A 13,898-nucleotide genomic window follows, 5' to 3' on the forward strand; every position below is an offset into this window, starting at 1 on the left:
GTGGCTTTTTTATAATTATTAGAAATGGCATTGCTCTCTTGATTTCCTTTTCAGTTTGTTTGCTCTTGGCATATAGAAATGCTACTGATTTTTTTTTTTTCAAGTGCACAACTAACATCATAGCTCCTGATTTTTGTATGTTGATTCTCTATCTTGTAACTACTAGTTTATCAGTTCTAGTAATGTTTTGGAAGAGTCTTTCATTTTTTCTAAATGTAAGATCAAGTCATCTGCAAACACAGACAATTTGACATCTTCCTTTCCAATTTGGATGCCCTTTATTTCTTTGTCTTCCCGTAGGAATGGACTCTGGATGGGACTTCCAGTACTATGTTAAATAGAAGTGTTGAACATGGGCATCCTCATTGTGTTCCAGATTTTAGAGGGAAGGTTTTCAATTTTTCACCTTTCAATATGATGCTAGCTGTGGGTGTGCCATATATGGCCTTTATTATGTTCCTTCTATACCCAGTTTGTTGAGAGTTTTTATGATGAAGGGGATGTTGGGTTTTATCAAATGCCTTTCCAGCATCTATTGAAATGATCGTATTTTTTTTGTCCTTGTTTCTATTAATGTGATGTCACACTTATTGATTTGCATATGTTAAACCATCCTTTTATCCCTAAGATGAATTCCACTTGATCATCATGATCTTTTTTATGTGTTGTTAGATTCAATTTACTAGGTTTTTGTTGAGGATTTTTGCATTTATGTTCATCAGAGATATTGGCCTGTACTCTTTTTTTAAAAATTATTATTGTATGATTTTGGTATCAGGGTAATGCTAGCTTTGTAGAATGAGTTTGGAAGTATTCCTTCCTCAGTTTTTGGAAACAGTTTGAGGAGAATTAGTTCTTTTAATATTTGCTAGAATTCAGCATGAAGTCATCGGGTCCTGGGGGTTTTTCTTTGATGTTAGACTTTATTACTTCTTCTTTCTTGGTACTTATTATTGATCTGTTCAGGTTTTCTATTTCTCATATTTCAATCCTAGTAGATTGTATGTGTTTAGAACTTTAAGCCCCAGTGGGCATGTGTTACAGTGTGCTTTTTCAGTTTTGCTGTCCACAAGCGGCTTGTGTTAATCAGCTCAGTTAGACCCTCTGCCTTATCGCAGGGACAGAGGGCTTTCTGTATCCCAGATTCTTGCCTTAGTATACCAGAAAAATTGGATCACATGTGGGCTTGGAGAATGAGTGCAAAGTTTTAATGAGTGGAGTAGCTCTCAGCGAGTTGAATGGGGAGGCCCTAAGAGGGATGGAGTGGGAAGGTGATCTTCCCCTGGAGTTGAGCTGCCCAGAGGTAGACTGTCCTGTGATCGCCCTGGCTGAATTCCATATTGTCCCGCATTGATGACCCGTCAGCATTTGCTGGTACCTGTCGGTGTGCTCTTCCACTCTGCCCCTCAAGAGGTTGACATTCAGGAACTTCTGTGTTCTTCCGCCAGTGTGTTCCTCTCTGCGTCCAGCCGCTTATCTCTGTGCCCGCTAGGGTCTTGGGGTCTCAGGGTTTTCATAGGCATAGGATGGGGGCATGGCGGGCCAGGGTGGTCTTGAAAAATGCAACATTTGGTTGCGAAAACTAGAGTGCCTGCCCACCTAGGTCCGCAGGCACAGGCCCGAGGGTAGAGCCCTTGCTGGGTACCCTTCGTGTCCCTACCCAGCACTTCCCTGCCCCCTCCCATATCATTTACATAATGACTTTGTCTTTTTATAATTTTTTACTAGAATTCTATTTTGTCTGATATAAATATAGCTGCTACTGCTCTGTTTTTGGTTTCCATTTGTGTGAAATATCTTTTTCCCATCCTTTCACTTTTAGTCTACGTGTGTCATTGCAGATAAAGTGAGTTTCTGATAGTCCGCATATAGTTGGGTCTTGCTTTTGTTTTTGTTTTTAAATCTATTCAGGCACTCTGTCTTTTGATTAGAGAATTTAGTCCTTTTACATTTACCGTTATTATTGATAGGTAAGGACTTACTACTGCCATTGTGTTGTTTTCTGGTTGTTTTGTAAGTCCTGTCTTCCTTCTTTGTCCTCCTTTGTGGATAAGTAGTATTCTCTGTATTCTCTGGTAGTATGTTTTAATTCCCTGCTTTTTATGTTTAGTGTATTTATTATAGGTTTTTTCCTTTGTGATTGCCATGAGAATACCACAACTTTGAATTTTCCCCCCAAACACTAAAAAGTATATTGTCTTTTTCCTTTTTTAGAGTTTGACATGATGAAATATGAAAGATCATGGAATTAGTCTGAGCTTTATTATTATTATATTAAACTATTAATCTGAGAATTTAATAATTTATAACTAATTATCACTGACATTTATCACTGTCACACCCGGGTACCATGAAGTTACCATCTGATTCATTCTTGGATGTGAATGTTACCTTTCTTTAAAATTCCTAAGAGGAAAAGACAAAATGCTTCCCAAGATATGAAACCAATGGGAAAGGCGACAAGTAACGTAAAGGCATTTGTCTTCATTAACCAAAGTGGAGAATACAGTGTGTGAACTAAACTTCCAAGACTTTTAATCTAGCTAATGCTAGAATTGTAATGTGCAATATCATCAAATGCTTCTTTTTGGGTAGCAGTCTTTAAATCTGGAAGAAAAAACTTCCCTTATTTTTTATATTTTTTCACAATTTCTGAAAAATTTAACTCTTTATTTTGTGAGTTACCGGTTTTTGTTTTTCCTTCTGATCTTAAATGCTCTGTGTGTATGAAGGGTATTACATTGTCAAGTAAGTCACATATATATTTTTCAGTTGTAGGTAGCTTTTTTATGTAAACTATAAAAGTAAAAATATATATAAAAGTACACAAAATACAAATGAAATTTATGATGCATATATAATTGTAGTTTGTTCATTTGCATTGCTATATAGTATTCCATCATGTGAATATACCACAATTTATATCACCATTCTGCTGCTGATGAATATTATGATTCCTTTTCAGTTTCAGGCTTCTATGACTAATGCTGCTATGAACATTTTTGAATGTGTCTTTTGATAAACATATGTATGTGTCTATGGTATATACCTAAAAATGGAATTACTTATAGAATATACAGATATTCAGATTTACTAGATACTATTTGTATTAGTCTGTTTTCATGCTGCTGATAAAGACATACTCGAGACTGGGAAAAAAAAAAGAGGTTCAATTGGACATACAGTTCCACATGGCTGGGGAGGCCTTAAAATCATGGCAGGAGGCGACAGGCACTTCTTACATGGTGACGGCAAGAGAAAATGAGGAAGAAGCAAAAGCAGAAACCCCTGGTAAACCCATCAGATCTCATGAGACTTACTATTATGAGAATAGCATGGAAAAGACTGGCCCCCATGATTCAGTTACCTCCCCCTGGGTCCCTCCCACAACATGGGGGAATACTGGGAGACACAATTCAAGTTGAGATTCGGGTGGGGACAGAGCCAAACCATATAATTGTGCCCTGGCCCCTCCAAATCTCATATCCTCACATTTCAAAACCAATCATGCCTTACCAACAGTCCCTCAAAGTTTTAACTCATTTCAGCATTAATCCAGAAGTCCCCAGTCCAAAGTCTCATCTGAGTCAAGGCAAGTCCCCTCTGCCTATGAGCCTGTAAAATCAAAATCTAGTTACTTCCCAGATACAATGGAGGCACAGGTATTGGGTAAATACAGCCATTCCAAGTGGGAGAAATTGACCAAAACAAAGGGGTTACAGGGTCCATGTAAGTCTGAAATCCAGCAGGGCAGTCAAATTGTAAAGCTCAGGAATGATCTCCTTTGACTCCAGGTCATGCTGATGCAAGAGCTGGGTTCCCATGGTCTTGGGCAGCTTTGCCCCTGTGGGGCTTTGCAGGGTATAGCCTCCCTCCTGGCTGCTTTCAGGGGCTGGTGTTGAGTGTCTGTGGCTTTTCCAGGTGCGCTGTGCAAGCTGTCAGTGGATCTACCATTCTGGGGTCTGGAGGATGATGGCCCTCTTCTCCCAGCTCCACTAGGCAGTACCCCATTAGAGACTCTGTATGGGGGCTCTAACCCCACATTTCCCTTCCACATTGCCCTAGCAGAGGTTCTCTGTGAGTGCCCTGCCCCTGCAGCAAACTTGCCTGGGCATCCAGGCATTTCCATACATCTGAAATCTAGGTGGAGGTTCCCAAACCTCAATTCTTGACTTCTGTGCACCTGCAGGCTCAAATACCACGTGGAAGCTGCCAAGACTTGGGGCTTCCACTCTCTGAAGCCACAGCCTGAGCTGTACATTGGCTGCTTTCAGGCAAGGCTGCGGCAGCTGGAACATAGGGCACCAAGTCCTTAGGCTGCACAATACAGGGACCATGGGCTTGGCCCACAAAACCACTTTTTCCTCCTGGGCCTCTGGGCCTGTGATGGGAAGGGCTGCCATGAAGGTCTCTGACATGGCCTGGAGACATTTTCCCTGTGGTCTTGGGGATTAACATTAGGCTCCTTGTTACTTATGCAAATTCCTTAAACCAGCTTGAATTTCTCCCCAGAAAATGAGTTTTTCTTTTCTATCACATAGGTGGCAAATTTTCCAAACTTTTATGCTCTGCTTCCCTTATAAAACTGGATGCCTTTAACAGCACCCAAGTTACATCCTGAATGCTTTGTTGCTTAGAAATTTCTTCTACCAGATATCCTGAATTATCTCAAGTTCAAAGTTCCATAAATTTCTAGGGCAGGGCAAAATGCCCCCAGTCTCTTTGCTAAAACACAACAAAAGTCACCTTTGTTCCAGTTCCCAACAAATTCCTCATCTACACCTGAGACTACCTCAGCCTGGATTTTATTGTCCGTATCACTGTCAGCAATTTGGGCAAAGCCATTCAACAAGTTTCTAGGGAGTTCCAAACTTTGCCACATTTTCCTGTCTTCTTCTGAGCCCTCCAAACTGTTCCAACCTCTGCCTGTTACCCAGTTCCAAAGTTGCTTCCACATTTTCTGTTATCGTTTCAGCAATGCCCACTCTACTGGTACTAATTTACTGTATTATCCCTTTTCATGCTGCTGATAAAGACATACTCGAGACTTGGACAAAAAAGAGGTTTAATTGGACTTATGGTTCCACATGACAGGGGAGGCCTCAGAATCATGGCAGGAGGTGAAAGGCACTTTTTACATGGTGGCAGCAAGAGAAAATGAAGAAGCAGAAGTGGAAACCCCTGATAAATGTATCAGATCTCGTGAGACTTACCATCACGAGAATAGCACAGGAAAGACTGGCCCCTGTGATTCAATTACCTCCCCTAGGTCCCTCCCACAACACAAGGGAATCCTGGGAACTACAGTTTAAGTTGAGATTTGGGTGAGGACACAGCCAAATGATCTCACTATTGAACAATTTTCCAAAGTGGTTGCATTAATTTACACTTCTACCAGTTGATATATAGGGTTCCATAGCTCCAAATCTTGCCTGACATTTACTATTGTTTGACGTTTTCATTTTAGTTATTCTATTGGATTTATAATGAGCCTCTCAAATTTTGAGAAACCGTCATTCTCAGAAATTCTCTGGTGGCTATCTCTTTTTGAGAGAAATCAACTCCTGTGCCCTCTTTATGAAATTATTATGGCAGTACCCTAATGCCCCAAGTATCAGTAGCCTCAAAATATCCTTTTAAAATCATTTTTTTTTGCGATTTTATCCTTATCTCTAAATATGACTTATAAAAGTCCTAGCATGCAGTTATTGTGCAACTCTCAGAATTACTCTTGATAACACACTGACCTCCCCCAGATACTGTATCTTGGATCCTACCATGGTAGTGAGCATGGTTAACTCCTCTTTAGCACATTTTTTCTAAAATCATTTTATTTTGCAATTAATATTGTCAAAAATCATGTCACTTTTAAGTTTTTTTTCTTTTGTTTGGTTAATGTTTGTTAAAAGCTTGTTCATTGCTTTCACAAAAAATGTAATCTTAAAATGGTGTTTCTGCATCTCTGATTTTTCTATTTTAAAACTTTCACTTCTCCCTACAAGTGACATTCTTCTGACTCGTTACATTCTAATGTTGGGAAGAACAGGAAATAAATATTTTGGTCATTTGAAATAAAATTGTGGAAAATAATGTAGTGAAGTCTTGTCACCAACCTAGGAGGATATTGAGGTGTTGATGGAAAAGCCATCAGCATTTGCCCAAGTTGGTGTGGTAAACTTTGTGTTGCTTCCACCGTTTTTGCTTAAACAAATTCACCCCAAAAAGAGAAAATTCAACATTAAATGCCAAAATACTGAATATAGGTTAGGACTTAGTATTTCACCATATTTGGCTACAGTGAAAATAACTTTCCAGAAATAAAAGAAGACCTGAATGTACACACTCAGAAGGAGTCTATTGATTCCCCAAGAAAATTGACTAGAACAGTTGACTTAGAGACACACTATAGTAAAACTATTAAAGATTCTTTTAAAAAATCCTCAAGTCCTTCAGGAAAAAAAATTTAAAAGGCAAGAGATTGAGAGACATTATACTTTCAAAAATAGGAAAGCACAAGCACAACTGTGGAACATTATTTTGAAGTTTAGTGTGAAGATTATATCCATCAAAGTTAACCTTCAAGTATTAAGGCTATAAGCAGTTTTGAATGTGCCAGATCTAAGGCAATGCTGTAAACATGTACCATTCCTGAAGAATCTACTAGATACTGAGTATTACTGAGCAAAAAGATGACTGCGAAAACAAACACCAACTGTGAGCATTTTGTATATTTGTGGAAATAACATTAAAACCAGGGTGGAATGAAGGGCAGATGAACACTAAATACTCTGACAAAGTAGAGAGAATGCAGTCTAAAAAGGAGAGGTATATAAATCAACACCACAAGAAGATGTCATTTCACACCCACTCAGATGCCTATAATTAGTAAGACAGATAAGAATACATATTGATGAGGATGTGGAGAAACTGGAACCTTCATAAATTGGTGGTGGGTATGTTAAAGGGTACAGCCACTTTAGAAAACAGTCTAGCAGTTACTCAAAATGTTAAACAGAGTTACCACATGACCCAGCAATTTCACCCCTAGATATATACCCAATATAGGTGAACACATTCATCTACACAAAATCTTGTACAAGAATATTCATACAACATTATTCATAATAGCAAAAAAGGCAAAAACCCAAGAATCCATCAGTTGATTAATGGATAGATAAATGTGGTATATCCACAGATTGGAATGTTATTTGGCAATGAAAACTGAGGAAATACTGATAATGCTACAACATGGATAAACCTTGAAAACATTATCTGAAAAAGCTAAGTAAAAGAAGCCAGTCACAAAAGGCCAAATATTGTATAATTTCATTTATATGAAATGTCCAGTATAGGCAAACATAGACATAACATAGATTAGTGGTTGCCTAAGGCTAGAAATCTTGGAGGAAAATGAAGAGTGACTACTAATGGCTACAGGGGTAATAAAATATTTTAAAATTGATTGTGGTGATGACTGCATAACTCTGAATATAATAAAATAGTATCTAATAAAACAGAATCTACTTTAGGTAGATGAATTGTGTGGTATATCAATTATATCTCAATAAAGCTGTTAAAAGGGAGAAGGCAGAGAGAAAGCTTAAATAAGATCTTAAATCACTGTATAGGTGAAACTTGAAAGATACATAAGAGCAACATACCATATAGTAAAAGGTTAATGAGAAGGGGACTAGGGCATTATTTTAAAACTATTAATGCAAAGATAACCTTCCAAATAGAAAGGCAAACCATTCTAATACCTAAATAAATTTTTAAAAAGCAAGACAGGACACAGCAAGTAGAGAAACACAATGAATACAACATAAAATAACAAAATCGAGACCAAACCTGAACAGAGATATAGTGTATTCTGCTTATGTACTGTGATCTTTTAGAGACCCACAAACTAGATTTTTATTCCACCAAACCAATTTTTGTCTTTGAGGAGCAATAATGCCACTATTGAGAATGTGTGTATACACAAGTAATAACCAGTTAGTTGATGCAGTGGATGAGAAAATTCCAATTATGTTAGCAAGAAAAACAAATTACCTAACAAGAAATGTTCAGAAACTACATACACATATATAGATATATATGTACACATACTATATATATATCATATGTACATGCACACAGTATAAAATGCACCTGAAAGACAAGTAGACTTGAACAATTTGAAAGATAATTCTTGTTCTTGCTTACACATCTCAGCATCATCCAGATATTCTCCCTAAGTTACAAATTTAGTGCAAAACAAAAAATGCCAATGAGTTTTCATGGGGCTAAACAAGTTGATAAAGTTTTTGTAAGAAGACTAATATGCAAGAATACCTAGGAAAACACTGAAAACAAAGCTGTGAGCATTTCCCTATCAGACAATAAAATATACTAAAATTAAAAATGGGATACTGGTACATGTATAGGCAGACCAATGGATTAGAGTAGAAAATTCAGAAATAGGCTCAATTACAGGTGGAAATCTATGTAATAAAGGTGATAAATCACTTGGGAAAAATATTCTAAATGGTATAAGGACAACTGGATAGCTCTTTGAAAAAATTAGATCCATTCTTCCCACCACACACAAGAATGAACCCCAAATGAATCAGAGACCTAAATGTAAAATTTAAAAAGCACAAGTAACTAGAAGATAACATCGGTGATTTACTTTTTAATATGGGTATAGGGAAAACCTTCTAAACTATGACCAAAGTAGCTAATTGAATAATAGAAAAATAAGCTAAATACATAAATAGATGTAAAATATGTAAAAAAGATATTCAGCTCTACTCATAACATAAATGTAAATTAATGCATTTTTCACCCACCAGCTTGACAACATGTAAAAGTTTGACCATATGCTCCATTTGCAAGGCTTTGTAGAGAACAGGCCCTGAGGTGAACCTTTGTTGCAGTGCCAGCCCTACTGGTGGGAAAGCAATATTGTACAACCACTGAAAAGGAAATTTAGCAATATCTAATATAACTAGGTATACATTTTCTTTTCACTCCAGCAGCCCCATTTGTAGTAATTTACCCTGAAGATACATCTCTAACAATATGAAAGCACATATGCATAAAGCTAGTCATTGAAGCATTATTTATAATGGCAAAATATTGAAAAATAATAGTTCAAGCAGATTTGGATATTAGTTGAATATGATGTATCCACAAAATGGAATACTATGCACCTATACAAAATATATGAAGGGAAGTCTTTATAACTGTTACGGAGTGATGTTTAGGAGACAGATTGTTCAGAAAATAAAAGCAAAATATAAACATATATACAATATTACCTGTTGTGTAGTAAAAGGAAATAAACACACATTTGCTTATCTTTATAGAAGGAAGACAAGTAAATTGGCTATGTACAAGTGGTGGTGATGCAATATGATGCAAGGGTGGTCCTTCCCACAGGACAAACAAACAACTCTGTCCTTCTGTGGACTTGTTTACAGCCCCATTTGGCCTTGGTCTTACCAATAGGACTGGCCACTGAGGAATCTGGGAGGAGCTATCCCTACCAATGTGTTGGTTTACAGGCCTTGTGATCATGGTCCAATTGCTGATTCTGAAGTGGCCCTATAACCCAATTCCAACCCCTCTCAATGATGGTCTGGGAGCAGTTCTGCCCACTCATGGACCCACACCTGTCTGTACACTTGGAGGCAGACCTGCAGACCTCAGTTTTGGCTGTGGCACCTGAAGAGTGACTCAGCCAAACTCAGTTCCAGCCCCTTTCAGCCACAGTCTGGGGCCAGTCCTGCCCACCCAGGAACCCACCCAGACACCTGATGGTAGCCCTCCCAGGGACCAATGTGGAATTTAAAACTGTCCAAGTAACTTGAAAGTATAGAAATCACTGGCAAAGATAAACATGTAGTCAAATTCAGTATATAGTCACACTCACCTATGCACCTGGCAAGAGTAGACACAACTACACACCCTGAAGTGAACTCTTGTTGCAGAGCCAGCCTTACTGACCAAAGTACCGGTGGCAGTCCCATTCACCAAGTAACTTGAAAGTATAGAAATCACTGGCAAAGATAAACATATAGTCAAATTCAGTATACAGTCACACTCACCTATGCACCTGGCAAGAGTAGACACAACTACACACCCTGAAGTGAACTCTTGTTGCGGAGCCAGCCTTACTGACCAAAGTACCGATGGCAGTCCCATTCACTCAGGGACCAAGAAGGATCCACACCTCTGGAAATAGGTTTGCCAACTGCAGACCTAACTGTGAACCGAGCAGCAGCCACATGACCCAGGTTCAAACTTTCTCAACTGTGATCCCAGAAGCAATCCTATCAGCCCAGGGACCCAACAGGAGATCTTTACCTACTGAGACCAGACTGTAAATGCCAGAAGAGGTGCTTGCTCCTTCAAATGCGCAGGCACCAGTGGAAGGCTACATGGATTATGAACAATCAGGCCAACATGACACTTCCAAAGGGAATCAATAACGTTCTAGTAACTGATCTCAAGGAAATGGAGATCTACAAATTGCCTGACAATTCAAAGTAATTATCTTAAGCTACATGAGATGCAAGAGAACAGAGGTAGACAAAGAATAAAATCAGGAAGACAGTGATTGAACAAAGAAGTTTAATAAAGAAATAGAACATATTGAAAAGAACCAAATAGAAAACCTAGAGCTGAAAAATACTTTGACAGAACTTAAAAAAAAAATCCAATAGAGAGTTTTAACAACAGACCTGATCGTGCAGAAGAAAGAATTAGTGAACTCAAAGGCAGATCATTTGAAATTAGCCAGTTAGAGGAACAAAAATGAAAGAGAAAGCATGTGAAGAAACCATATGGGATCTATGGGATACAATCACATGAACAAATGTATGCATTATGGGAGTTTAAGAAGGATAAGAGAGAGAGAGAGAAAGAAGGTAGAAAACTTACTTAATTTCCTGAATTATTTCCCACATCTGGTGAAAGAAATGTACATTCAGATCCAAGAAATCAAAGGACACCAAATAAGATGAACTAAAAAAAAAAAATCGACAGCAAAACACATTATTATCAAATTACTAAAAGTCAAAGATGAAGAATATTTTGCAACAGCAAGAGAAAAATGACTCATGTACAAACCAATTTCCATAATGCTATCAGCAGATTTCTCAGTAAACACTTGCAGACCAGGAGGAAGTGGAATAAAACATTTAAAATACTGAGAGGAGCTGGGCGCAGTGGCTCACGCCTGTAACCCCAGCACTTTGGGAGGCTGAGGTGGGCGGATCACGAGGTCAGGAGATTGAGACCATCCTGGTTAACACGGTGAAACCCTGTCTCTACTAAAAATGCAAAAAATTAGCCAGGCATGGTGGTGGGCACCTGTAGTCCCAGCTACACGGGAGGCTGAGGCAGGAGAATGGTGTGAACCCAGGAGGTGGAGCTTGCAGTGAGCCGAGATCATACCACTGCACTCCAGCCTGGGTGACACAGTGAGACTCCATCTCAAAAAAAAAAAAAAAATGCTAAGGGGAAAGAAAACTGTGAACCTAAAATATTATACCCAGAAAATATGTCCTTTACAAATGAAGGAAAGATAAAGACATTCCCAAACAAAAGCTGAGAGAATTAATCACCATTAGACTTTACAAGAAATGCTAAAGGGAGTTCTTCAAGTTGAAATAAAAGGATGCCAAGTAACGACATAAACATTCTTGAAAGTATAGAAATCACTGGTAAAGATAAATATATAGCCAAATTCAGTATATAGTTGACTCGAGCAATAAAAGGGTTGGGGTGCTGACCCCCCACACAGTTGAAAATTCATGTATAATCTTGACTCTCTCTCTAGAAACTTAACTACTATAGCCTACTGTTGACTAGAAGCCTTACTGATAACATAGTCAACACATTTTGTATGTTGTATGTATTATATACTCTATTCTTAAAGTAAGCTAGAGAAAAAATATGAAAATCTTAAGGAAGAAAAATATATTTGCTATTCATTGAGTAGAAGTGAATCATCATAAATGTCTTCAGTTTCATTGTCTTTATGTTGAGTAGGTTGAGGAGAACAGAAAAAGGAGTGGTTGGTCTCACTGTTTCAAGGGTGGCAGAGGTAAAAGAAAATCTGCATATAAGTGGACCCTCACAATTCAAACTCATGTGGTTCAAGGGTCAACGGTACTCAAATACTGTAATGGTGTAGAAGTCACTTTTAACTTTGGTATAAATATTTAAAGACAAAAGTAATTAAACATAACTATAGCTATAATAATGAGTTAATGAATACATTCACAATATAAAAAGGTGTAAAGTATAAAATAAATAGTATAACATATTGGGTAAGGGGAGAAGTAAAAGTGTAGAGTTTTTGTGGGCAATTGAAGTTAAGTTGTTATTTACTTGAAATAGACTGTTATAAATATATTTTATATAAGCATGTTAACCACCAAAAACCCCTCATAGTACATACACAAAAAAGAGAAAGGAATCAAAGCATATAATTCCAAAAATTAACAAATCACAAAGCAAGAGAGACAGAAAAGAGCTATGAAAAAGAAAACAAGAAAATGCTAATAGTAAGTCTTTACCTATCAATAATTACCTTAAATATAAATGAAGTAAATTCTCAAAATTAAAACAAACAGAGTGACTGAATTAAAAGAAAAACAAGACTCACCAATATGCTGCCTACAAAAGACTCACTTTATCACTTTAGCTTTAAGGACACATACAAGCTGAAAGTGAAAAATGGAAACATTCCATGCAAATAATAACTAAAAGAGAACAGGGGTGGCTATACTTATATCAGACAAAATAGACTTTAATTCAAAATCCATCACAAGAGACAATGAAGGTCACTAATGATACAGGGTCAATTTATCAAGAGGATATAACAATAGTAACTCTATATGCATTCAACATCAGAGCACCTAAATATATAAAGAAATATAAAAGACAGCAATGCAATAATAGTAGCAAACTTCAATACTTCACTTTCAACAAAGGATAGATTTTCTAGACAGAAAATCAGGAAGAAATAGCTGACTTGAACACTACTATAGATCACATGGAACTAACAGATATATATAGAACATTCCATCCAACAGCAGCAGAATATATATTCTTCTGAAGCACACAGGGAACATTCTCCAGGATATATCATTTTAGGCCACAAAACAAGTCTTAAGAAATTCAAGAAGATTAAAATCATATCAAGTATCTTTACCAATCACAATGATAAGAAACTAGAAGTAAATAATGAGAAAAATTGGAAAATTTTTAATATCAAGTATGTGGATATTAAAAATCAAGTATTAAGTATTTAATATCCACAAGTATGTAGATATTAAAAATTAAGTATTAAGTATTTAATATCCACAAGTATGTGGATATTAAACAGCACACTCCTGAAAAAAATAGGTCAACAAGGAAATCAAAGGGAAGTTAAAAAGTATCCTGTGTAAAACAAAAATGAAAATACAATATGTCAAAACTTATGCAAGGCAGCAAAAGTAATTATAGAATCAAAGTTTAAGGACAGGTGCAGTGGCTCACACCTATAATCCCAGCACTTTGGGAGGCCAATTGCTTAAAGCCAGGAGTTCAAGACCAGCCTGACCAACATGGCGAAACCCTGTCTCTACTAAAAACACAAAAATTAGCTAGGCATGGTGGCATGTGCCTATAATCTCAGCTTCTTGGGAGGCTAAGGCCCAAGAATTGCTTTAACGTAGGAGGCAGAGGTAGCAGTGAGCCGATATCATGCCACTGCACTCCAGCCTGGGCGACAGAGCAAGACTCTGTCTCAAAAATAAATAAATAAATAAAATTTAAAATTTAAAGTTTATTGTGATAAAATAACACATATTCCTATATGCCTAAGGAATATATCTTAAATAAAAAAAAACTGATACATC

General features: G+C 37.3%; 1 long non-coding RNA gene across 2 annotated transcripts in view; it reads left to right on the plus strand.

The window, feature by feature from the left end:
• Window positions 1–13,898, plus strand: part of LOC141407740 (uncharacterized) — a 32,188-nt gene that overhangs the window by 11,495 nt on the left and 6,795 nt on the right. The gene's annotated exons all lie outside the window — the stretch shown is intronic.

This window comes from Macaca fascicularis, chromosome 9 (genome assembly GCF_037993035.2).
Source record: "Macaca fascicularis isolate 582-1 chromosome 9, T2T-MFA8v1.1".
In the NCBI taxonomy this organism is placed as follows: Eukaryota; Metazoa; Chordata; class Mammalia; order Primates; family Cercopithecidae; genus Macaca; species Macaca fascicularis.